We start from the raw sequence: 27,714 nt of genomic DNA on the forward strand, positions 1-27,714 counted from the left end.
CATCTCATGGCACACATAAACTAATTATTAAAATTCTGTGGTACACCAAAAAATATATATATTTTTTGCCGATCTGACAAAAAATAAAAATAGGTATAATTTTGATTCATTCACACCAAACAGCTATTGTTGTGCTGGTTGTTCTCAACTTTTTATTTGACAATCTAAGGAAAAGAGGCCACTGCCCCTGACTAAATAGTCAGGCACTGCATGCTCTTTGTATTTATTTATTTATTTATTTTGGTCTGGGTACAGTGAACTTTATTGATTATACATGACAAGGTAGGGCTCTCTAAACCCCTCCCCTTTTTAGAGGGTCTGGGATGGAAACTGTGGGTCAGGAGAGTCTCACTGTGTTGGGGGATTGATTTGGGGCAAGGACTCCCCAGCAGCTGAGGACTGCTCTTCCTCCCCTGAGGCTGATGGTCCAGGGGGCTCTTACTCCTTGGAAGCCATGGGGACCATTAGGTCCCCTATCCCGTTGCTATAGCCAAATGCATTGTCATACCAGGAAATGAGCTTGACAAAGTGTTCAATGAGGGCAATGCCAACGTTGAAGGTGGAAGAGTAGGTGTCGCCATTAAAGTCACAGGAGGCAACCTGGTCCTCAGTGTAGCCCAGGATACCCTCTGCTTGCTGGGTATCAGCATATTTGGGAGCTTCCTCCAGGTGCAGGTCAGATCCACAACTGACATATGGGAGGTGGAAACACATAGAGCCATGCGAGTGAGCTTCCCATTCAGCTCGGGGATGACCTTGCCCACAGCCTTGGCAGTGACAGTAGAAACAGAGATGATGTTCTGAGCAGCCCTTCGACCCTCAAGCCACAACCTCCCAGAGGGACCATCCACGCTCTTTGGAAGCTAACAAATACAATGATTACCAGTAACTCATTTATAGTTATTAATAGGCATTTGAGTTGGATTGTGGTCGAGGGTCCTTTGTGATGCCAAAGTTGTCATGGATGACCTCGGCCCAGGGGGGCCAAGCAGTTGGTGGTGCAGGAGGCATTGCTGATAGTCTTGAGGGAGTTGTCATACTTGTCATGGTTCACACCCATCACAAACAGGGGGCATCCACAGAGGGGGCGGAGATGATGACCCTCTTCGCTCTGCCCTTCAAGTGAGCCCCAGCCTTCTCCGAGGCAGTGAAGACACCAGTGGACTCCACAACATATTCAGCACCAACATCACCCCACTTCATGTTGGGGTCTCCCTCTTGAAAGATGGAGATGGACTTCCCATTGATGATAAGCTTTCTGTGCTCAGCCTTGCCTGTGCCTTTGACCTTGCCATGAGTAAAATCATACCGGAACACGTGGACCATGTAGTTGAGGTCAATGAAGGGGCCATTGATGGCAGCACTATCCACTTTGCCAGAGTTAAAAAGAGCCCTGGTGACCAGGTGCCCAATAAGGCCAAATTCGTTCACTCCAACCTTCACAATCGTGTCTCAGGGTGGCAGCTGGCACTGCGCCTGAAGATGTGGCTGTCTCTCAAACAGGAGAAGCAGAGTGCTGCATATTACTTGTTTTAAAAATTCTTGTGGCACACCGGTTGAAAAATCACTGATCTAACATGGTCCCACTCTGGAGGAGCTCAGAGGACAGAGAGAAAACTCACCCAAACAAAACGAATGCAATGCACTATCATATACCCCTAACAATGACTAGCACCAACCTCTGTGGAAGCAAGAAGGAGGGACCCCTGACGGCCTCCCACCTGGCACTACTTGGGAGATGACCTTCCAGCTGAACCTTGTATCCGTTAGAATTCGTTCAGACGCATATACTTACACAGTGGTTCTCAAGTGTGACTATACATAAGCATCACCTGGATAGGCTGAAAAACACCGATGCCTGAGTAGCACTTCAGACCCACTGAACTGGAATCCCCTGGTGTTATACCTGTGTGGTTTCATTGTTTTGTTTTTAAGCTCCTCCATGGATTCCAATATATAGCCAAGTTTTTAAACTACTGATGTAAGAGAAAACCCCAAAGTGTCTTAAACAAGAGAGAAGTGTATTTCTCCCTTACTTAAAAGTAGTCCAGAGATAGGCTGTCTGGGGCTGGATGGAGGCTCTGCTCTGTCTTCCTACAGCAGAGGATACTGCTAGGTTTTGAGGAAGAAGGAGGCAAGGCCGACCTGATCCCGTTTGCAACGCAAACATGTCATTCTGGTTGCAGTGCGTGTCTCCTCCAGTTTTCTAGAGGAAAGCCAAGTCTAAGTTATGTTACCAAGAACAGCAGGTATGATAGTGCGTAAGCTGGCTGCTAACGGCACAGGCAATTTGTTATGTTACACCATTTGTTTCTTGTTTGTATCAATATTTCAGCTTGTTCGTAATAAAAAGTTTTTAAAAAATAAGAAAAGATTTATATTACCAAATCAATAGAATATGTCTTCCTGGTTCAAAGGCTCTGTAACAGATCTGTCCCTTTGTGACCCTCATGATTAGGCTCAATGTCTTTATCTAAATCCACAGTTAATTATTGGACAGCTATCACAGAAGCAGGCAGGGGTGGTACAAAGGGCAGAGGGCTGGGTGTCAGCGCCTGGGTCCTGGTCCCTGCTCCAGCCTCGCGGTGTGTCTGTGGGCAACTTTCTCCCTCTGGATCTTGGTCTTCCCCGCTGTAAAAGGAGGGGGAGATAAGATGGACAAAAAAGCCAACAGAGGATCAGGGCCACAGAAAATTGTAGTCAAGCCATTAAATAATGTTCATTGTGAGCAGAGTCCTCGGGCCGTAAGCCTTGGATCCCGCATGTGTGCTCTGTGAGAAACCCAGTCCATTGACTTTCCCATCCTGTTATCACCTCTGGGTATGGGCCATTAGGAGGCAACGGTTGAAGTACAAAGTATTGGCCGCAGCCCAGGGTGCCATCGCATGCTTGCTGATTGAGCGAGCCCGAAATGCCGCTCACCGTCAATGGCACGCCGTGCGGATTTGCTAAGGAATGTACAAGGGCCTCCTGGACCCAGCAGTACCTGCCTCCTCGGTGACCAGAGCAGGGGAACAGTGGCTCAGGATGCCCTTGGCTTCCACCTCTGTCCCCAGGCAGTTCTTTCTGGTTCAAAGACTAGTTTTTTAGGCACAGCCCTTTGCCAAGGCCCAGCAGCTTAGCTTCCACATTAGCAAGCACCTGCCAGCCCTCGTCCCTCCCTCCACTCAGTTCCTGTTGCTGATGACCCTGCAGCAGAGGCCCGGGCAGTGCAGAGATGAATCGGACACCATCCCTGTCCTCAGGCTGCTCACAGACTGTGGAGGCGGACGGACGGGGACACTGGTGTGCCAATTATTGGAGGTGACTGACCAGGGCTGAGTCGCTCCAAAGATCTTGCCGCTGTGGGTCACCAGGAGGAGCCCGTCCCTGAGAGGAATACCATGATGGCTGGCCTGGCCCGTGGCCTTCCAGAATCAGGGACAGACCAGGGAGCAAGGGGCCCATAGAGTTTCTGGTCCAACACCACCATTTTACAGATGGGGAGGCTGAGACCCCACAGAGGCAAGAGGAATTCAGGGAGTCCGTGGGAAGCCTTGAACTAGCACCCATAAGGAGAAACCACACGTGGCACGGTTTTATTTATTGTTCAGCTGGTATTTATGATTCAGGTGCGGTGTTTAAATAATCTTTTCAGATAGGCTTCACCCGGTTCTGGTATCAGCTACAGGTTGATGAAACTGCCCCAGGGTTGGAATAAGAAGGTTGCTTCCCATTGCACATCTGTTCACATGGATTATATAGATCACGGAACATTTGTTCCCAGAACAGAGGGACATACCGGCACAACAGGGAGGATGGACCCACAGAAGAGAGAGGACATGAGGTGTAGTGGGCAGATCCCCAGTCTGGGAGACCAGAGGCCTGGATCCCTGGCTGCCTGCCTCACTGTGTGTCCTCTGGGCCTAAATGTCCACACGAGGAGGGACATGGGTGAGATCACAGAATGAACTCTTACAGAGAAGGCCAGCGTGAAGCCCAGTGAAAGGGAGCTGCTCGCTGCGTCCCCACCCCCTGGTGACCCCTTAGAGCAGGGGTCTCAAACTCAACTCAGCATGTGGGCCGCAGAGCAAGATCACAGCCGTTCAGCGGGCCGCACTAGGTCTACAAAAGGCAACTGTTACGCAACACTTTTCTCACTGCAGTTGAAAACAAAAAAAAATCAGTACAACAAGCACAATCGTACATGCAGTTTACTCAGTGTCACAAAACGACCAGAAACTGTAGTTCGCATCACAACTGCTGTTAACTAAGCTAATATCTAGCTAGGATGCTAGAGAAATGAAAAATACAAGTAGGCCCCTAGGCTTACTTAATTTCATCCAAAATATTTTGAACTTCGTGGATTAGTCTGCAGGCCGCACAAAATTGTTCGGCGGGCCGCATGCAGCCCGCGGGCCACGAGTTTAAGACCCCTGTCTAAGAGGCAGCTCCAGAGGTCTCTGGCTCAGGGGTCCTTCCTAACGCTGCCTCTGGGAATGTGTGGAATGTCCCTGAGAAAGGGCAGGGTGAAATGACTCAGGGGCAAGACCCAGGGAATGTGGCCTCCACCTAGTCCAGTGAGAATCCTTCATGGGGTCTAGAGGACAGCTGGCCCAGTCTGTCCTTCCAGGGTCAACTTCTTGGACCAGATGACCTGCTAGATAGGCAGATGAGTGGACAGATCAGAGGTCCCTGGCTGGACAATGGCTCACCCCAGCTGCCCTCCTAGTTCTTCCATGAGCTGGGTGGGCCTTTGGTGTGTCAAGGGTGGGAGAGGCTACTTGGAGAGCTGGGATCAGCCCTGGGAAGTGCTTGAGCCTATGGAGGGGCCCAGACCAGGCCCAGGAGTGCTATTCAAACCAGAGGTCCAGCAAGGACGAGTGGGCGCAGAGCCTGGTGGCAATTCTTCTGTGCCCGGACCTCGGGGTGCCCTGCTCAGCTAGGCATTTCTCCGTTAGATGCTGAGTCATGGGAGACTTTAGGGGTTCTAGGGCAGGGGCTGGAGGCATAGTGGAGGTGGGCTCTTGAGGGTTTAGCTCAGACATTGCTGCTTATAAACTGCTAGCTAGGTGATCGTTTCACATTAAAGCACCCATATGGCAGTACATGCACTTTTCAGCTAAAAATGAGTCCTGTACTGCCATTTATGACTTGAGCCAAAGAGAGAAGTTCATCACCGTGGTGGGAAGAATAAGAATATGAATTAATATTATTGTTACCCTGAGTGTACAGGATAGGAGATTGAATTCCGGGGGAGACAGGGACTTGCCCCAGGACAGGTAGAGAAAGCCTGGCAGTGCAGGACTGAGCAGAGCAGAGCAGGGCAAGGCAGGACAGGGCAGGGCAGGGCACAGTAGGGCAGGGCAGGGCGGGAGTAGAAGCCCACTACATCTGGCCTTGGAGGTGCAGTTACTACCTGCTGGAGACGGATCAGCGCTCTTCTTGGGGATGTTTATTTGACAGGCTTCCTGACTTTCAACACCCAGAGGGAAAGAAAAGATAATTCATTCTTGTTTTCAAGCGAAAAGAAAGCCAAAGTGGAGGGGAAATGAGGGGTCATAAGACTCCTCCAGCTACCAAAGCCAGAATCCCAGTTTTCATTCAGCTAAAGCCCATCTCGGTGCCAGCAGTACTGAGCGGGGCTGTGGATTCACTGGAGAACGTCTGCAAACCCTGTTTAATCAGTATCTTCTTAGAATCCTCCCCGCCGTTCTCTGCTTCACAGAGCAGTGAAGTGTGAGAGCGTCTTCCCCCCACTCACCAAGGTCCTGTACACAAACTTGTGGGTTGAAACAGCACACATTTATTCTGCTACAGTTCAGGAAGTCAGAAGTTGGAAATCAGTTTCATTGGCCAAATCAAGGTTTCAGCGAGGCTGCACACCTTCCTGAGTTTCTAGGGGAGAATTCATTTTTTTGCCTTTTTTTCCTCTCAGTTTCTAGAGCTACTTTTCTTGCATTCCTTGGCTCATGGTCCCTTCCTCCATCTTTAAAGCCAGGAGTATAGTATGTGCTTCTTTTGTAAGGATACTACTGATTGCATTTAGGGCCACCTGGATAACCCAGGCTAATCTCCCCATTTTGAGATTTTTTAGGTTAATCACATCTGCAGAGATGCTTTTTCCATCTAAGGTTTTACAGGGTCTAGGAATTGGAACCTGAATCACTTGGGGACCCATTATTCAGCTCACCACACACAGGAAGAAGGAGATACCCTCATTCATGTTCCTGTTTAGTTTCCAAAGCCATCTGTCATCTGGTGGAAGGCAACTGGGCTAGAAACATGTTGGTTGATATTAATTTGATCCAAATGATTATTTGGTTTTAAAAAATATGTTATAACCAGGTTCCAAGAGGACCCCCAACAGCCTGAATCCTAGTGTTCCCACCCACATCTCATGGTCTCCTCCCACTCTGGACCAGGAAGTGGGTGGGTGTGGCCCACAGCACACTGTAGCGGTGGTGGTGGTGGGTGGTATGTCACACCGAGACTAGATGACGGAGGACTGGGGCTTCCGTTTTGGGCCTTTCTTTCTGAGCTCTTGCTCTGGGAAGAAAGCGGCCATGTGAGCTTTGGCCATGTGAGCCCACCTGGGAGGAACTGAGACCTCTTTCCTGGCTGCCAACATGCCCATGAGTGCAGTTGGAAGGGGATCTGCCAGCCCCAGGCTAGCCTTCAGGGGGCCGCAGCCCTCGCCAGCAGCTTGACAACAACCCCATGAGAGACTCTGAGCCAAAGCCACTCAGCTAAACACTCCATGGAGTCCCCATCCTCAGAAACTTGTTGAAAGATGCTAAATGTAGGGGCAATCTGTTATGTGGCAATAGAAAATGAAGACGATGAATATTTTCACCACCTCTGTTTTTTCTAGTCTAGTCCTTGTCTCAGTGTCTGTCTCCGTATCTGGTATCCATCCGCGGGCAATTGGTTCCTGACCTCCAGGATTACAAAATCCAAAGATGTTCAAGTCCCTTATGACGTAGTATTGGGTTACGCTACAGCAGAGTGAACACATATATCACTTCATTAGCATGGGATTGACGTCGTGCATGAGCAAACTCACGTTTTGCTTTTTAGAACTTGTCATACCGGGAGTTAGGGCTTCAACAAACGAATATTAGGGAGACACAATTCAGTCCATAGAAGCCAAGGAAGGACGCAGCAATTGAAGTTTGGAGGACAGGGCTGCTAATCCCCAGGGAGCTCTTTTCAGGTTAGAGATAGCACTTGAGTTGGGCTTTGGGGGATAAGAAGGATTTTACTTCTAATGGTTATTCTTTTTTCTGATTATAGAAATAATTCATGCTCGTTGTAGAAAAAAATGAATTGAAGTAAAGAAATTGGAACAAAGAGGAAAATAAAAACCACCCAGTGATACCACTGCTCCAGTCTTGTTCTCTGGGCACGAGATCCTATGGTTTGGGATATTTTTTACATAAGAAATAGAATGGTAAAGTGTATTCAAAAGAACACTGAAACTTAAAGATCTGGGGTCCTAGTCTCATTCCTCCACTAAACAGTTTGTAATTTTAAAATATAAAAATCTACTTTTTCTGAGCCTGTTTTTGTGTCTGTAAATTTGAAATAACCCTAGCCAGTGTGCACGGACATCATGAGGACTAGGAGAACCATGGCTGCAGGGGTGACATCTAAGGGCACCCCCAAGCCGCAGCTGTGCTGGCTGCAGATCCATCCGAGCCGCAGAGGAGAGAGGAGGAAGGAGCTCAAGGACCAGCTGTAGTTCCAGCCTGGAGGTGGAGGGAGGGCTGAGTGGGTGGCGAGAGCTCAGATAGATCGGCAGGCATGAAGCTGGGTCAGTAGGCTGTGGGCGGCACCTGCAGGTGTTTTGGAAGCAGTGGAGGACCCGCCCTCTATGTGCAGGCCCACGCAGCTCCCCGTCCGCCTGGGCCCCGGCCCCACCGCGCTGGGCCCAGTGCACCCGGCACCTCCTCCTGCTACCCTCTGAGAGGCACTGGCTGCCCTGGATCCCCTTCGTGTCTCTCCTTTTCTCTCCATCAAAGTTCATCCCTCCTATGTCCTTGTCCCGTGTTTTCTCTGCTCTCCGCTAAGGTCAGTCTGGATAGTAACCGTCCGGAGATCGATCAGGCTGTGGGTGTCTGGACAGAGTGGCTATCTGTCAAGGCTTTCTCATCAGGTGTCCTTGGATGCACTGCATGTCCTCTCTGGGCAGCAGCTGTTCATCTGCAAAACCAAGGGGTTAGAGCACGCTAACAGTTTCCAAGTCAAGGTCTTTCGCAGGTAAAGCATCCCAGAGGACACTGTGGCCTGGAAATGCGTCCTCTCTCTGATGAATACTTAATAAATGCTGCTTGAGCTGCAGGCACAGTAGGTCCCAGCAAGGAGGCTGAGGGGAGGGCTTAACGATGGAGGGGTGTGGGCTCTGAGTGTGAAAAGGCTGAAGACTTCTGGTTGGGAGACCTCCAAGTTCTCATTCAGCTATAACAGCCTGGGAGTCTCCCAGATGTAGGTCAGCTTGAGAAAGCACTTTCTAACTGTCTGGCAGAACTGTCCCATGATAGAAGGCACTGCCCTGGGAGGGAATGAGTTCCCCGTCATCAGAGTATGCAACAGAGGCCAGACAAGCCCTTGGCAGGGGTATTATAGAATACTGCAAAGTGAAATGCATTAGGGCCAGGCAGATGACCTGACACGAGTGAAGTGGGTTTGTATATTAAACATGTAGAGGGCTGTTCTTCTCTCCTACAAACAGAAATCATCTCCCCTTGTTTCAGGGAGCATGTGGCCCTCTTGACCTTTTTTTCTTCTTCTTCCTATTTTTGACAGACTCAGCTGGAGTCAGAGGAAAGCAAATGGATTGCAGTAATTCACCCCAGGGAGTGAATGGCTGATAGTTCCATAACCACCCCCATTACTAATATTAGCTTTCAAAACTAACAAACAAATGAGAATCATGCTTGTGTGTGACGGAAATAAGAGATTTGGGGACCAGGCCTTGGCCAGTTGGCTCAGTGGTAGAGCGTTGGCCTGGCGTGCAGGAGTCTCAGTTTCGATTCCTAGCCAGGGCACACAGGAGAAGCGCCCATCTGCTTCTTCATCCCTCCCCCTCTCCTTCCTCTCTGTCTCTCTCTTCCCCTCCGGCAGCCGAGACTCCATTGGAGCAAAGTTGGCCCGGGCACTGAGGATGGCTCTATGGCCTCTGCCTCAGGCACTAGAATGGCTCTGGTTGCAACAGAGCGACGCCCGGATGGGCAGAGCATCGCCCCCTGGTGGACATGCCGGGTGGATCCTGGTCGGGCGCATGCGGGAGTCTGTCTGACTGCCTCTCTGTTTCCAACTTCAGAAAAATACAAAAAAAAAAAAAAAAAGAGATTTGGGGACCAGAAGCCTATTCTCTGCAGTCTGAGGAAGACCCCAGGCTCTGGGATTAGACAAACAGGCTTGCGGCCTTGGCAAATTACTAATCTCTCTGAGCCTCAGTTTCCACCTCTGTAGAAGGGTGTAACACCCCCTATGTCTGACTTTAATAAACTGTGGACAAGCTGACACAGGGGAAGCCCCCTGCACCTGGCAGAGCTGCCGGTGGGTGCTCAGGTGTGGGGTCTTTCTTCTGCCCTTCTCTCCCATCCAAGTACTAACCAGGCCTGACCCTGCTTAGCTTGTGAGATCAGACAAGATCCAGCACGTTCAGGGTGGTTTGGCCATAGACCTGCCCTTCTCTCTGCTGCTGAATGTAGCCCTCCTCCCGCCTCTGCCCCCAGGATCCTGGTGTGTTGGCTGAATGTGGGGTGCGCTGGGGGATGAGAGCCATGTCCCCTGGATGTCCAAGATGGGAGTTGATGGGTGTTCGCCCTCCCAAAGTCACTGGCCTCACATTCCCTGAGTAGGAGCAGATTTTGGAAACTGAGGGTTGGCTGCAGGATAGGCCTGGCTGCGGGGCTCTGGGTTGCCAGGCAGCGTGGAGTGGGAAACAGCTTGTCTCAAGATGAGTTGGCTCAGCCCACTGCTTTGTTTATCTTTAAACATTCAACCTCTCACTTCTATTTGAAAACCTGCATCTGACAGTAATGGCCTGGCAGCTGGTGAGAAACGGGGGAAACTCTCTGGGCCGCAGGAAGGCTTGGCTGTGTGTGGGACAGCCTAGTCCTCTCTGCCTGGGATCTCACTCACTCACCCATCACATGGCTACTAGGTGGTTACTCATTCCCAGGCCCGTGCTAAACACTGGGATCCAACTGATGAGCAAGACTCACATGGTCGCTGCCCTTGAGCGTGGGTTCATCATCAGTTCGTCACTAGCCCAAGGAAGCACACGAGCTGGCAAAAATGCCCAGGCCAAGGACAGGAGTATGCTACCTCTGAAGTTGGTAGTGGGCCTTAACCAGCTGGAAGAGGTAGTGAATTTAATTGTTTCTGTTAATCCATTCATCCAATAATTATTTACATCTGTCCTGTTCTAAGCCCTCCATGAAATTGTCACCCTGCTTACCAGGAGCTCCTGGAAGAGTATGCTAAGCTGTGATTATTCCCCTCTGGGCCCTCCATGCTAGACCCGAGCTTGATTATTCAGCAGGAATTCGGATACTAGGACTGGAATGGAAAGTAATGCAGAAGAGCAGAGAGTCCATTTTTGGCTGAATGGTCTTGTTAGAAAGGAGGGTCCCTGATTAGCACTGGCATGACAGTGAGCACAGGAGAAGCCAGAATCTCAGGCTCCAACCCTGGTTCTACTAGGCACAGGCTGTGTAACCTCAGGCAAGCACCTTCCCTCCCTGGGCTTCAGTTTCCCTTACTGTACAAAAGAGGGAGTGGACTAGGTCAACTTCAGGGTCCAAGCCACAGAGCCCAGTACAAGATCTGGGACACAGCAGGGGCCTGGAAATGACTGTCATTTACCATAGGGACCAGATGCAACCAGGGTTGGGGATATAGTAGGGTTTATTACAAACAGCACTAATTATGCCACAAACACTTATTCTACCTGTTCATAATTGGGGTTATTTTATAATCTGAGGGAAAAAGCATAGCATGTTTATCATGATTTTTGGATCATTGGGTCTGACAGGTAAATTTCCTTTTAAAGCTTTATATTAAATGTATTTTAAAGTGATCATAGTTCACTTTTTTTTTTTTTTTTTTTTAGTGAAGGTGTGGGATAGACAAGGACAGACAGGAAGGTAGAGAGATAAGAAGCGTCAACTCATAGTTGCGGCACTTTAGCTGTTCATTGATTGCTTCTCATATGTGCCTAGAGGGGAGGCGGGGGGGCTCAGCTGGAGCTGAGCTAGTGACCTCTTGCTTAAGCTAGTGACATTGAGCTTCAAGCCAGTGACCTTTGGGCTCAAGCCAGCGACCATGGGGTCATGTCTATGATCCCACACTCAAGCCAGAGATCCCGTGCTCAAGTGGTGACCCTGTGCTCAAGCCAGCGACCTCAGGGTTTCAAGCCTGGGTCCTCAGCATCCCAGGTCAACACTCTATCCACTGTGCCACCACCTGCTCATGCGTTCACTTACTTTTTATTTTTTTAAGAACAATTATAATATGGGGATAGGTTCTGTGACACATGAAATAGGATACTAGAACAGATATTTTCTTGCAAGAAACAGAGCATGGAAAGGAGAACAACTTTCCAGTGGAAACGCCTGGCAAATGCCACCTCAACCAAGGGATCAAGGAGAACCTCAGCTGGGAGGGCAGGTGTCACCTGGTATGATGTGACAAGAAGGGCACTTCACCTCTGTGGAATTCTTTTCATATTAACTTTCCCTAACCCTACAATCCCAGTCTAAGCATAAGAAAGACATTAGACCAGGGGTAGTCAACCTTTTTATACCTACCGCCCACTTTTGTATCTCTGTTAGTAGTAAAATTTTCTAACCACCCACAGGTTCCATAATAATGGTGATTTATAAAGTAGGGAAGTAACTTTACTTTATAAAATTTATAAAGCAGAGTTACAGCAAGTTAAAGCATATAATAATAATAATTACTTACCAAGTACTTTATGTCGGATTTTTGCTATGTTTGGCAGAATAAATCTTTATAAAAAAACTTACTATAGTTAAATCTATCTTTTTATTTATACTTTGGTTGCTCTGCTACCGCCCACCATGAAAGCTGGAACGTCCACTAGTGGGCAGTAGGGTCCAGGTTGACTACCACTGCATTAGACAAACCCAGACTGGAGGACATCCTATAGGATGTCCATAGAACAGAAAGATATTAATGGGAAAACTAGTGAAATCCAAACAAGTCTGGAGTATACTTAATCATAATGTGTCAATTTCAAATTTCTTTGTTTTGACTCAGGAACCAGGGTAATATAAGATGTTAACGATGGGGGAGACTGGGTGAGAGATATTTGTGAATGCTAGCTGTCTGTGCAACTTTCTGTACATCTAGGTTTATAGTATTCCAAATTTAAAACTTACCTTTTGAAAAAGGAAGCAGAAACATTTGTGTACTAAAATAAAAGCATTTGGCAAAAAGGAAGGAAAAGACAATTAATAGACAAAATACTTCGTAGAAAATGACACAGAAGATTTTGTTTTGTCCTATTGATGGGTTAGGATCTTTGATAGTTAACAAAATTCCTAAAGAAAAAAATTGGAAACTTAACCAAATGCTTTGGATTTGTGTAAGGTGCTGTCTTCTTATCTCATGCTCCAGCTTGGTACTAAAATAGTGGTCTGCACAACGTACAGTAGAAGTGTAGGAGAAGTTCCCAATTCTGGAAGAGTTGCAGAAGGCTGCCTAGAGGAGGGAGCATTTTGAAGAGGATCTTGAAGGATGTGTAGGAGTTACCATGCTGATGAGAAAGAGCACAGATAATACTTACTCTATAAATATATATTTATTGGTTACCTACTAAGTGCCGGTCACCAGGCTGGGCTCTGGGGATGCAGCTATAAACAAAACCAAGCCCTGTTCTCTGTCCTCATGGTGTTTTGTTTCCTGTTACTTTCCAAAACATTTTTAATTACACAGTTGAAAAATAGGTGTGTGTATGTGTATGTTCAGGTGTATGTATTCTCTACATATCAGCAGCTCGGTTTACCCCGTCCCCCATCCTGACTTCTGAGGGACACCACTCCACGTTCGGCCTCTGCTGCCTGGGCCACCATGTTTCCACCAGGCTGGTTTTACAGGTATGCAGCCTGTGTCGTTGCACAGGGCATTTGGTTTTATGTCCTGCTGCCATTGTTTTAAAATGCTTAATAATTTCACCATGGAACTTGTCTTGTACGTGAAGTCTAATGAGATAATGGAGCGTGCACATAAGCAGAGGAAACGTGCTGGTGGCAGGGCCTGTCTGTGTGCATGGGCTGGGCGCCATGGGGATGGTGGGCAGCGAGCCTGGCCACTTGATGTGTACACATTCTACCTTCAGGGTGGCCCAGGGTACTGTAGGACCCCAAGGGGACAGCCAGGGGTGGGACCTGGGCCCAGATTGGTGGTGGTAATGGTGACAGCAGCAGGAGAAACAGCAGTGCTGGCAGCAGCCAAGGCCCCAGGAAAGAGGGACCTTCAGATCTAAGGCATTGGTCCTTTACTGCATTTACTAAGGGGCTGCTCTGTGTCCGGCCTGTCTTTGATAGAAACTCTAGTTATGCCCCACTAGAGGTGCAAGGGAATGGTGTTTTTCATCCCATTAAAAAATATTGTAGGCCCTGGCTAGTGGTTCAGTGGATAGAGCATCAGCCTGGCATATGCATGTCTAGGGTTTGATTCCCGGTCAGGGCACACAAGAGAAATGACATTTTGCTTCTCTCCCTCTCCCCCTTTCCTCCCTCTTCCGCTCCTATAGCCAATGGCTTGATTGGGTTAAGCATGGTCCCAGATACTGAGGATAGCTCAGTTGGTCCAAGTGCATCAGCCTCAGGTGCTAAAAATAGCTCAGTACTCGAGCACTGGCCCAAAACAAGGTTGCCAGGTAGATCCTGGTTGGGGCACATGTGGGAGTCTGTCTCACTATCTCCCCTTCTCTCACCTAAATATATATATAATTTGGAGGCTATAGAAAAGAAGAAAAAGGACTCCATAGGCTTGAAACCTCAACAAATAACTAGTATTAACATTTTGGTGTACTTCTTTTTAGACTTTGCTATGCACATTTTCACGGTGCTTAAGTAATATATAATATATTCTATTTAATGAATATACCATATTATCTTTCTTTGATATTTATGTGGGTTCTAATTTTTTGATAACACTTTGCTTTACATCTTTGTGCATAATTGTACTTTTTAATAAACTGACTCACTTCAAAAAGGCATAAGTTTTTTCATGAATTTCAGATTTATTTTTTAACCCAAAATTTTCTGTTCTTTGTTCACAGTGGTCTCCTTAGGTGAGTAATTTGGTTATTTCATTACTGACTTCTCCTCGGCTTTATAATAATAGATTTAATAAATCTGATGAAATGGACAAATTCCTTGGAAGACACCAACTACCAAAGCTTCCCTCAGAAAGAAATGACTAACAAGAATAGCCCTGTATCTATTAAACAAATTGAGTTCATAATTGAAAACTTTCCAACAAAGGAAACTCCAGGCTCAAATGGCTTCACTGGTGAATTCTAATACCAAGTTCTTTAAGGAAGAAATAATACCAGTTCTGCACAAACTCTCACAGAAAATAGAAGAGGAGGACACCCTTCCCAATCATTTTTGTAGGGACTGCATTTCCCTGATACCAAAAGCAGACAAAGTCATTCCCCAAACATAAAAGACTATAGTCCCCTATTCCTCATGAATGTCGATTCCGCTTCAACAAAATATTAGCCAGGCAGATTCAACAGAACATACAAAAGATGATTCATGCTTGCCTCATTGGGAAGCAACCCAAAGGTCTTTCACGGATAAACTGTGGCACATTCATACAGTGGAATGCGGCTCGGTGATAGAAAGAAATGAACTACTGATGCACACACCACAGGGAAACCCCAAACGCACTATGCCAATGAAAGAAGACATACTCACACGCAACATACATTTTGAGCCTATTATATGACATTCTGGAAAAGACAAAGTTACAGGAACAGGAAACAGATCGCCGATTGCCAGGATGGGACGAAGGGGTAACTACAGAAGGAGGAATTGGGGGGTGGCTGATAGAACAGTTCTGTGTCTTGATTGTGGTGGTTACACAGCTGTGTGTGTTTGTCAAGACTCACAGAACTCTGTATCAAAAGCATACATTTTATTATATGTGAACACCTCAATTTAAAAAAATAAAGAAGAAAAAGAGCCTTCCATGTTTCCATTCATGACATGATGGGAAAGGCAAAAACTGAAGGGGTGTGGAATAGATAGATGAGTGGGGGCAGGAGGCGGCATTTGGGAGTCACAGAAACACGCCATTTCTGGTAGTGGTGGAGGGTAGAAGACTACACACGTTTGTCAAACTTCCTAGACCTTTATACTTAAAATGGGTGAATTTGACTGTATGTAAATTATATATCAACACATCTGACTTTAAATAAACTCTCATGCGCTGGGTCACCCATGACTGCTTGGTTTATCTGTGGTGGTAGTCCTTAAAGGGACATATGTTTATGTTTTTCTTAAGGCAGTGATTCATGTCAAATCATTACCAAATAAATACCCTGCCTCTAGTTTTCAGCTTCCTCATCTATAAAATGAAAGTTTGACCCTTATAATGTTTATTAATGGTGGAGAACATGGCTTCGAAGTTGAACAATTCTGGGTTTAAAATCTGTCTCCATTTTGCAGCTGTGTAACTTTGGGCACATTATTTAGCCTTGCTCGGTTACAGTTCTAAAAACAGTGCTCACCTCCAAGAGGTATTGCAAGGCTCAAATGCAATGATTCGTAAAGAGTTAGGTGCCAGCTCTGGCCAGTTGGCTCAGTGGTAGAGCATTGACTTGGCGTTTAGATGTCCCAGGTTCGATTCCTGGCTGGGGCACACAGGAGATGCGCCCATCTGCTTCTCCACCCTTCCCCCTCTCTTTTCTCTCTATCTTTCTCTTCCCCTCTCACAGCCAAGGCTTCATTGGAGCAAAGTTGGCCTGAGGCACTGAGGATGGCTCCATGGCCTCCACCTCAAGCGCTAGAACAGCGGTTCTCAACCTGTGGGTCGCAACCCACAGGTTGAGAACCGCTGCGCTAGAATGTCTCCGGTTGCAACAAAGCATTGCCCCCTGGTGGGCATGCCAGGTGGCTCCCTGTGGGGCACATGTGAGAGTCTGTCTCTCTGCGACCCAGCTTCTTACTTCAGGGGAAAAAAAAGAAAGAAAAGAAAAAAAAAAGAGTTAGGTGCAATGTCAGACACAGGCCAGACATTGCAAAAATGTCACCTGTGTGCCCAAATCCTGTCTGTCCCGACATGGGCAGACCCATGTGCAGACCTGTGCCGGAAGATAGGAGATTCTGGGACGGGCATCTGTGGCAGGCTAAATAACGGGCCCCCAAAGACATCCATGTCCCAATACCAAACCTGAGAATGTTACCTTGTATAGCCAGAGGGACACTGCAGGTGTGATTAGAGTAAGGGTCTTGAGAAAGGAAGATGCTCCCAGATCACCCAGGTGGTACCGATGTAATCACAAGTGTCCTGGAAAGAAGGAGACAGCGTCAAAGTAAAAAACAGTGATGTTACCACAGCAGCAGATGGAGTAAGGTGGCCATGAGCCAGGGAACGCAGGTCCCCCCAAAAGTTGGAAAAGACAAGGACACATTGTCCTCAGAGCCTCTGGAAGGATTCAGTCCTGACTACTCATTCTAGTCATTGGACCTCTGGAACTCTAGGATAATAAGTGTGTTGTTCTTAGTCACTAAGTTTGAAGTGAGTTGTTATAACAGCGAGAGGAAACTCATACAGCATCTCAGGTGAAAGGATCCTATTTCCAGGCCACTGGGACTTGGCATGACACAGGAAGGGCATGGAGCTGAACACTTCTTACAACTGGGCCTGACTAGGGCAATGGAGAGTGCAGGGCCCCAGCACCTATGGACGCTCTGAGTAACCCCCCACCCCAGCGCACTGTGATCTGACTATGTGCAGGCAACCGCCCCCCTGGCCCACTGACCCACCAAGCTCAGTAAACTTGCCTCCGTACCAGAGGACGAGTCCTTTCACCCCCGCATTGTGACGCTGGGCCCCTCACAGAGTTCTCTGTGCAGTGGGTGCCTGACCTTCTCTTCCCTCTCAAGGTCCATCTAGGAAACTTTGCCCTGTCTATGGCCATGGACCAGTTTGGAATTGGAGGTGATTTTAGATCCTGCTTTTTCCTCTTTTTGTTTGGGGTGCTTTCTTCTTGTGTCCACTAGAGGGTACTGTGTACATGTGTATAGGTTCCGAACGCAAGTCTGAGCTTCCCTTCCTGTAAACACTCAAGTAAAGAAACAAAGACGTCCTCACATATGTGCCTACAGTAAGACACAGGGACACACACAAACCTGCAACTCATCACACACATAGCACCTACTCACATGTATATGCGTGATATACATGTGATCACGTGTATATGCACCAGTACATTCACGTGAAAACATACGCTCGTGAACATAGCTCATCACGTGGCCGTAAAACAGACACACAATGCACACATCCACATACACTCAGACCCACACAGAGTCATCTGTCCGCACATACACAGTCACACACCATCAGCCTAGACACGCACGTAGTCAGTTACACATTAGCAGTCACGCATACAGTGTTATAAATACATATTGAGACTCACAGACACAAGCAGAAAACACAGACACGGGAACACCAACATGTCTAAACAACGACACACATGCACATGGAGCCTGGACCTTTGTCATCTTACTTACGTAGAAAATGAAGTCCCTTGAGGGATGATTAACACTGTGGTGTTTTTTAAGAAAAACAATGGAAATGTCAACTTCTTACTCCCTATGGAACTGTTTTATTCGTTTAAATGTTAATGAAAGGGAGATCAGATAACGCAACTGAGCTTTTAAAGAGAAAAACAGCGGCCCTGCCTTGACAAAGCAGAAACCCAACCCACGGTTTTGTAAACAATTTAACATGAAGAGGGCTCTGAGATACCATAAAACAGACACTAGTTTTAAATATATATATATATATATATATATATATATATATATATATATATATATATATATATATAAAAGGAATTTCAATAGAAACATCAAGATAAATCAAAATCTTAAGATAACTAATAAGTCCACACAAGTCCTTCCTTTTCAGAAAGGGTGAGAACCAAGCATGAAAGCTTGCAAATGGTTATCAGATGGCCAGGCCTGGAAATTTGCCTTCGATAAGACAAAGGCATTAAATTAAAGAGAAAGATAAAAGAAGGAGAAAGGGAAAGGGGCCTATAAAAATAGCTGATTTGATAAGAGCATTGTCTAGCTGAGGGAAGACAGCTGTCAGAGACGCATCCCACTTAGGCGGCCCAGCTCCAGCATGAAACGAGAGAGCGTTGTTCTCCAGGCGACGGGCAGAGGATCAAGAGGGGAGGTAAGTGGCTTTGCAGGAACACACACTGTCCTTTGCTGTCTCTTTCCACGAAGCTTCCTAAGCGAGGGAGAGAGGCTCGGCTTCTGGTCCAAGCCCCGCCTCTGCCACTTCTACATTGTGTGATTCTGGTGCATCCTGCTCCTCCCTGGGTCTCCATCTCCCCAGGTGAATAGGGAGGAAGTTGCCTTCTCTAATCTCAAAAGTGCCTTCCTTCTCTGACACCTTATCATGACAAGCCCTCAGCGAATCTCTCTGAGACCCCATGGCATCGGTGGCCAGAATCGTTGCGAGTAGCTCTGTGCATCTAACACAGTGCCCGTTCCAGCCCATGGCTGGGTCCCTGCGAACAATAGCTCAGGAAGAGATAAAAGGCATTCATCAGGCAGCCAGGCCCAATTATCATGTCACATTGAATGAATGTATTTTAAAATCTTTTCTGACAAGAAAATGTTCCAAGTAGGTACCTTCAAATTAGCTGGAAAATCCAGAAAATTTGCCATTAGGCCTTCTTTGAAGAATTTTTATTCCCCCCTACTGTTCCATAAGAATTCCTTGGATATTATTAATTCCTTGTAAGAGTCTGACCTTGTGCACCCCCGCTGGGACTAAAGCTTGTTGTCTGTCTGCCCAGCTACCCGGGAGCCATTGCAGAGATTATACATACCGCGGTCCTAACGGGCTATCACCTGTCCATCAATTTCAAGTGTCAAGTGGGTTCTAGGGGAAACTCAGTTCAATTCAATTCTGCCAACATTTACTGAGCATCTTTGCTGTGGCTGTGAGCCCTGTGATAAGAGCTGAATCTACCCAGCCCTTCTCCTTGAAGGGACACTCCACCGAGGGGGACGTGATTATAAACAGATCAGTGTCCTCAGGAGGGAGGTCATGTAGCACAGTGGAAAGTCAGACAGACAACAGTTAAAGCCCAATTCAACTCCTGGCTGTGTGGCTTTGGGCAGATGACTTCACCTCTCTGAGCCTTGCTTTCCCCACCTCTAAAATGGGGGAAATGGCACCTAACTTCTGAGGCTGTTTGTGAGGAGGATCAGTTTCATGATACACAGTCTGCCCCACCCTTGGAGCCACCTTGTGGTCAAGGCCTGAGATTCCAGCATCTTCTCTGCCTCCCGGGGCTGAGGGGCTGACCTCTTCCTCATGACACCACAGTCTTTCTGTAGTTTCATTTTCAGCTCCTGTTGCTGATGGCCCCGTTTGGCGGTGGTCTGGGAGAAGGGAGAGTATAACCTGATGAGAAATTGTATCAGATGCTGGGATACATGGACTCGTGGCTCTGGGGTGAGGATCTGCACCGGCAAGAGCACGCCTCTAGGGAAAACAGATAGATGAAGGGAATTCATTTCGAACAGAAAATAGAACAGTCTTCTCTGGCTTCTTCGTGTTGTAGGTTTGTACAGGAGCAGAAGGCTGACTAGGGGCGAGTCCTTGCTGACCCACAGAATTTCAGGGCTGGAGGAGGACTTGGAGACCACCTAGTTCTTGTTTAACTAGTGAGAAAACTGAGGCCAGAGAAGGAAGGAGACTTGCCCCAAAGCACGCAGTGCGCCTATGGCAGAGTGGGGCCTAGGTCCCGATGTCCTGTAACTGTCTCTCTTTTTGTCTCACTGTGTCACAGGTGAGCAGCCAGAGGACTGGGAAGGGGCCCACCTGTCCAGCTTTCCTTCCCTGCTGCTGGGCCTGGCCCCTCAACTCCAATCTTCCTGTCGTCAGCCGTGGGGTGTCTATGGCCCCTGCCTCAACCAGCTGGTGGCCCTCTAGGCCTTAGAAGGAGATCAGTTGGCATCTCCTCAGAGCACTGATCCCCGGCTACTCCAAGTAAAATTCTGTGGGTTTCCCGAAGGGACAAAACTCAGATGCCGCCAGGACCCGGGGCTTGCTGCTGGGTTTACCTCACTGTCCAACTGATAGAACACTTCCTCATGCACGAATGGGCGGACCCCTCTGTCCTGTTTTATAGATGGGGACCCTGAAGCCCCAAGACTGCAGGGTCTCGAGGCCACCCAGTCACCGAACCATAAAGTGAAGATCTGACCGCAGATCAGCCCTCCGTGGAAAGAAGAGAAGTTGAATTTATCTTTGCAGTCACTCTGGTCCTAGGGGCCACTCAGCAAACCCCTCACCTGCTTCTTCCTTACTTAACTGATGGCGTGTGGCCTGACACTCCTCCAATCGTCCCCTGGTTCATTTTGCTCTGACCGGGATGTGGAGAGGGAGCATTCAGACCACCCTGCCTCAGGGTCTGCCTCACCCCCCAGGGAAGCAGAGAATGGACGGAGAACAGGGCTGCAGAATGGCCTCCCGTTCCCACAGCCTTGCTCACCGCTAGGGCCAGCGGTGATCTCTGACTCACTTGCCATCTCCAGACCCCACAAGAGTGTGTACCTACCTGGTTCATCCAGAAGCTGAGGTGTGTGGTTGTGTGGAGACGCTAGAAGGTAGAAAGTTTCACTCCCCAGCCTCTCCATCGAGAAGGAGGGTGCACGGTGCTGAGCGAGCTGCTCTGGAGTGTGGAGTGTCTGCTCAGCAACCTCCAGGCAGTGGAGCCAGCAGGGGTGGGGCAGGGTTCACACCCACGGGCCTGGGCCCCAGCCCTCCTCCTGATCACTGAGCTTATGTGACCTGTGGGGAATGACAGGATGAGATGAATGACTTAGGGAGAGCTTTCTGTTAGATGGAGAACAGGGTGCTTTAGCCTGAGTTTCCAGGGAGGAGAGCACAAGGAGTGTAGCCATGAGAGCAGGCATGAGGGGCGAGCTAGGGGCGGAGAGCAAGGCAGGTTTCTGGGTGATGAGGGCTGTGCCCTGCGCCCACTGCTGGGACCGCATCTCCAACCCCACCGCCGATGGGCCGTGTGTATGTGGTCTCTCTGCACTGCTCATGACCGGTTTCACCTGAAGGCGCTTGCAGCTGTCGTGGAAAAGGGAAACACTCAAGAGAGTGAGATCTTTTTCTCTCCTCCTCATCATCCCTCCAGAGAAAGAAGAGGGCTGGTTGAAAGAACCTAGGTTCATGGCCCAACTCACTGTCCAGAGAACAGCCACGCCCTCTGCCAGGCATGCTCTGGAGCCGTGCAGTACATCCTGAGATGGAAGGGTGAGGGTGCCCATTGTACAAAGTCCACCGCATGGATTCAGAGGTTCACCCAAGTACCCTGGTCGCCCCTCCTAGCACGGCACCATGCCAGGCTCTGGGAATGTCCAGAGGACCAGGTGTTACCCTCTATCCTCAGGGTCCATAAAGCACAAATGACTGACTATACAAAGATAAATGCTGGCCCCAAAGGATATTCAAAGAGGACCCATTTTATCTTCCTAAGCAGAGAGGAGGAAGGGTCTTAAAGGACAGGCAGCAAAGGGTAGGGAAGGGCATGCCAGCCAGAGGGAACAGCATGGGCAAACGCCTGGAGCAAAGAAAGCACACTTGTGTTTGAGAGCAAGAGCTGTGGTCTGGGTTCAGCGTGGAATGCCTGAGTGTTTGAGGAGAGACGAGGCTGGTGAGGTGGGCCACAGAGAAGGGCCGGGATTATAAGGTTAAGGAGCTTCGTGTGATCTAGGAAATGGGGAACAGCAGAATAATGAAATGTTCTGATCTCTCTGTAAACTGAGTGTCGGGTGGAACGGAACAGGGATGAGATGAAATCCACCCATTAAACAACCACTCGGTAAGCAGCAAGTCCATACCTGATCCCACACCAGGGGCGGCTGCCCTCCCCTCAAGATGGGAGACTCACTCCTCTCTGGATGTCTTTACCTCAGACCGTACCTTTTGAGGTGACACCTTCGTAAGGCAGCCTCAGAGGCCAACAGCTGCCAGATTCCTCCTTATCTGTCTTGTAAACACAGATGTTTTACTCTCTTGTCAAAGGAATGCTCTTCCAGTGTGCCTTGGGGAAAACAGAAATTTCAACCCCTTCAGCCTTTTGAAAAGAATGCCATTATGAGGTCTCTGGCTCAAGTGCAGAATTGTGCAAATCTCTTCTTTGAAAGCAGAGGAGGGCCTCCACCCACCCCCCACACCCCCCTCCCACCCCCGCCTCAGCTCCTTCACGTGGTAAAGGCAGGAGCTGGCTAAGAAAGCCTTATATATTTGCTAGTCTGTCTCCCCACCAGACTGAAGCCCCTGAGGGTGAGGCTGTGTCACACCTGCGGGAACTCCTGGCACCATTCCAGAGACAAGTTTGTGGAAAGAATGAATGAATAAATGAATGAACAAATGAACAAATAAGGGAGAGGCCTTCTTGCTGTGTTGTCCTAGGATTTCAAGCTGTCTGTGAAGCACAACTGTGAACACTGCTGTGCTTTCGGCAAGCCCTCGACTTCACTAGAGCTAAAATTTGGTGGCTGCTTCAGAGTGTAAGGCTCTCTGCCACCAGGTTTAGGGTTGGACATGGATTTCCCATTAGTCACCTCAGATCAGGGCACAGAAAGGGTGGAGTCGCTCCCAGAGGACACACATTTCTCAAGGACAATTGATTCACTCAATCCGCATGACAGCTGTTGTCTGGTTAAATGCCCACTTCCCATCACATTCTAAATAATGATCCAGAAGACCCTGTTCCTGGGACCCACGAAGAATGACTGCCAAGGTCAGGGGGTAGCTTTAACTCGGCTTCTTTATAGCCGCCTTTCTGAAGCATATGGAATGTGGGAGAGAATTGGACACTGGACATCCCCACTCAGTAGCTTTGTGATGCAGGGGTTCCCTGGACCCTCCCCTGCCCACCTTGCGTGCCTCAGTTTCCTCTTCTATAAGGTAGGAGAAATAATACCTGGGATCGGGGAGCTGTTGGCCCAGACTGCAAGATGTGCTCAGGGAAGTTGGTTCCTGTGTTTGGGTTTCAGCTCTGCCTGCAGCTTCTGGGCCACCTCTGCTGAGCCCCCAACTCCTCACCTGTAGAACAAGTATAATAATATCCACGTCTCAGAGTGGCGGTGAAGGTTAAATGAGAAAACTTGAATGAAAATGTTCGTAAACTGAGAAGTGTTGCGCAATGCTATGAAGCTAGTATTCTATTTTTTAAAATCCTTCCAACCAGTAACTACGTGTTCTACCAAATGTGAAGTGCATGGGCCTGGGTAGTGTGGTTTGAGTCCAGCCCTGGGAGTGAGGTCTCTTGCTCTTAGCAAGTCAATGGCCGGAGCACAGGGCGTGTGATAGTGCTGGGTTAGGGCTGTGATGTAGGAGCTGCTGCTAGAAAAGTGGTGACCCCTAATGATTTCAGGGTTTATCTAGTAGGCGATGAGGTGCATGGAAATTTTTTAAGCAGGAGCAAGACAGGATCAGAACTGTAAATTAGAAAGCATGTTCTGGGCCCTGGCCGGTTGGCTCAGCGGTAGAGCGTTGGCCTGGCGTGCGGGGGACCCTGGTTCGATTCCTGGCCAGGGCACACAGGAGAAGCGCCCATTTGCTTCTCCACCCCCCCCCCCTCCTTCCTCTCTGTCTCTCTCTTCCCCTCCCGCAGCCAAGGCTCCATTGGAGGAAAGATGGCCCGGGTGCTGGGGATGGCTCCTTGGCCTCTGCCCCAGGCGCTAGAGTGGCTCTGGTCGTGGCAGAGCGACGCCCTGGAGGGGCAGAGCATCACCCCCTGGTGGGCAGAGCATTGCCCCTGTTGGGTGTGCCGGGTGGATCCCGGTCGGGGCGCATGCGGGAGTCTGTCTAACTGTCTCTCCCCGTTTCTGGCTTCAGAAAAAAAAAAAAAAAAGAAAAAGAAAGCATGTTCTGGCCTGTGTGTGGGGGGGTGGTGGTGTGAGCAGGGTGAGGGGGGGGCAGGTTTGAACGGATGCACAGTGGTCCTGAGATCCTACGGAGGGGACAGCGGAGCCTGAGCAAGGTCCCTGGGACTCCGGGGCCTAGGCCGCGGCTACAGCACGTTAGTGCCTCATTGATTAACTGAAAATATGATGAGAGACTTTTTGCTAAGAGAGAGGCCCAAGATAAAAGCATTAACCTTTCACAGAAGGGGTTAAATGTCACAATCAGGAGGTGAGAACTAGTTGAACACAGCCTCATCCTCTCCCCTCCCCCACATCTCCCAAATGGCCTATCTTTAGCTTGCTAACGATTTCTTTGAAGTCGTTAAATGGGGGTTGGGGGTGGGGGAATGAACAGATTTGTACTTGGCTGTTCTTGTTAGAGTGAATGTTTTTATTGAAGAGAACCAGAGTTTTGCCACCCTCAAACCTGTGCCTTCTGGGATACTGTTTTTAAGATGATTATTAAGAGACAAAATTCAGAAAGAACCTTTGATCCCCCCTCTCTTTCCTGCCGAAGAGGTTCAGAGGGGACAGCCTGCTTTAGGAAGGGACCTTAACATAAGCACCTTTGCATTAGACAGGAGGACTCCAAGCAGGACTTTGTTTGCTAGCTCTCTCCCCACCCCACCCCACCCCCGCCCACCCCCACAGCCATTTCTGGGTGGCTCAGCAGAAATGTACCTACCATGTTTGTCCCACTCTTTCTCAATTACTTGTAAATCACCCACTCTTACTTTTGAAATCTAAGATCTCATTCCCCACCTTTCTCCTTGTCCAAAATGCCACATAGAGCCAATTTGGCCTCACTGCCTTGGGAATTTGCATGCTTAAAGGAATTCCTCCCGCTCATGTATTAAATTTTCATTTTTCTCCTGCTAATGTGTGTCGTTACTTTGATAATTAAACCAGCTAAAAGAATTCAGAGGGTGGGAGAAAAAAGTATTATTCTTTTTCAGCCCTGCCATTATCTAGGCCTTTATTCTCAAGGCCACTTTCTTCCACATAAGGTGATGTAGGTAATGCAGGTGGACTGTCTGTCGCGGAAACCTTGCAGCCTTTTGTATGCTGGGGTTTCTCTGCAGGATGGTTTGCGCCCAGGAGCAGCATGATGATGTTCATGGAGGCCAAGCTTGACCCCAGCCTCACTTCTGTCAATATATTCCCCCTGGTGTCCTCTGCTCTGGCACTATGACAACTGGAGTCAATATCTACTCTAACGTGTTTTGGTCTCATTAACATGGACTGGATTAAGCAGCCCACATGGGTTTTTCAATTAGGAAGACAAGTTTCTGACAGTGTTTACAAAGGGATTAGATCCCCTGCTTAGCATGTGATAGGCCAGCCTTCCTCCTTCTCTCTCTCCCTCCCTCCCTCCCTTCTTTTCTTCCACCCTTCCTTCCTTCCCTCTTTCCTTCCTTCCCTTCCTTTTTTCTATTTTTCCTTCCCTGCATTCCATTGAACAAATAAGTTTACCCTGTTTCTCTCTGGGAGATATTTGCCCAAATGCACTGGTATGAGTAGGCATGTAATTAGTATCATGTAACCATCCTAGGTGACATCTTACCCAGACACCTATCCAGGCTTGACTCTACTCCAGCCTTTGCTTGCATACCTCCAACCCCTGGGAGCTCACTACCTCAGGGCCAGCCCATGTCACTGTTACGAGGCCCTGATCACAAGATGGGTCTTCCTGGAGCAGAGCTGGCCCCCGAAAGGGTATCCCCTCACACTCCAGGCCTGGCAAGGCCCTGCTGCCCTGAGGTGACTGTCTGTGATCAAGTGCAAAATCTAACGCTGCAGGACAGCCCCCTCTGTGCGGACACCCTCTTCTCTCAGGGGCTCCTCCTTTGCATGGGGGCAGTCCTCGCCTCACACAGACACATGTGCATATAGTTTCAACCGTGCTGTAAACAGTCTTTGTTCTCTCTTTTTTAAAAAAATGTAAAAATATACTATAAACATTTTCCACATGGTCTGCCCACTCTTCAAAACACGGCTCTCCTTTTAGGCACGGTGGAGAGCAGGGTGGCTTTTTCAGTTTGCCGCAGCAGCTTTGCTCATTGGCTCCTCACTTCTGTGGAATGGTTTCCTCAGGAGAAATACGCGTTAGTGCGATTCTGGGATCCTTGGTCTCAGGGCGACTTTTGGTACACACTGGTAGATGGCCTCATACAGCGTCCAGGCCAGTGCCGGTTCACCGCGACAGTGACAGTGGGGGTTTCGCTTTCACAAGAGACTTCGCCTGGATCTGCTGTCCTCTTCCCTTGTACTTTTTCCTATTTTATGGGAATAAAGCCATCTTGAGGTTGTTTCCATTTGATGTCTTTCCCTAACGATTAAAAAAGACCAGAAAGGAGAAAGGGACATATTCCCTCAGGTCTGATTGGTATTTGTCTCTGGTGGCAACCATTCCCTTTACTCATTTCCTCATAAGGGTATTAACATGTTTTTGTTTTCTTTTTTTTTTACAAATTCCAGTGAGCTCTTAGATGTAAAGACATTAACCCAGAGTGTGTCCTTGGTCAGCTGTTTCCCACAGCACTTTTATTTTAATCATGTCGTTCTTGTTTTCTGTCTGAGGGAACTCTCATTATTGGGAACCAGGAGACAACCGTGGACACTGACCATCCAACCCCTGCAAATGGCAACTGTGAGGTCCAAAAAAATGATATTAATAGAAACTTTATTCTAGATACTCTGAGTGTATCTTCTCTTGTCCTCAAAACCACCGTGGAAGAAGTCATGCCTCTTTTACAGATGAGCAACAGGCTCAGAGAGGTGAAGTGGCTCATTCCCGGTCACACGGCGCGCGCATGGCAAAGGCAAGCACGGTCTCCGATCGCCTTGCCCTTTGCCACAATGCCAGCAGCCTGCAAAGAAGTAAAAAAATTAAAATTTGCTGCCAACATCTTCAGGTTTGTGACTTCAAACTCCCCTGGCAGAGGAGAGAATTACCATATTTGGGGGCAATTTACATGAAATTATCACACACCAGCCAACAGCTGCCGCCTGGAGCAGGAGGCTGGCTGCACGGAGATGATCACATTTGTACACATGATAATGAAAGCCCACGCTTGGGCCTCCACATTCTCCCATAAATATGGTCATTATGATCTTGTTGGCATTGCTTGTTGAATTCCATCTTACAAATGGTTTTCCAGTTGCCTGGGGGAGCCGACTTGGGCTCTTCCCGTTCTCCTTTTCTTTAAGATGTGATGGCGCTTGGGCTTGCCCGCTCTCCTGACTGTCTGCTATCACAAGACTGAGGGTTTTCGGGATGGCTTCCACCCAATCGGAGGACCCTTTGTCAGGGGCCTCCTGTGTGCCGACTGAGCTCTGGGAGCAGACCCTCTCCTTCATCGTACAGACGCACACGTGCTGCCTAGAGGGTAGGAGACGGGAGTGGGGGATGAAAAAGGACCCTTTGTATCTCCTTCACTGCACCCTGTTGGGGGGGGGGCACACGGATATCCCTGTGGCACCTGGGTGGGGACAGGCCGGCCAT

General features: G+C 48.5%; 1 pseudogene; it reads right to left on the reverse strand.

Annotated features, from left to right (window-relative positions):
• Positions 1-438: 438 nt before the first annotated feature.
• LOC136391278 (glyceraldehyde-3-phosphate dehydrogenase-like) lies at positions 439-27,714 on the reverse strand (annotated as a pseudogene).

The sequence above is a fragment of the Saccopteryx leptura genome, chromosome 2 (assembly GCF_036850995.1).
Source record: "Saccopteryx leptura isolate mSacLep1 chromosome 2, mSacLep1_pri_phased_curated, whole genome shotgun sequence".
Taxonomy (NCBI): domain Eukaryota; kingdom Metazoa; phylum Chordata; class Mammalia; order Chiroptera; family Emballonuridae; genus Saccopteryx; species Saccopteryx leptura.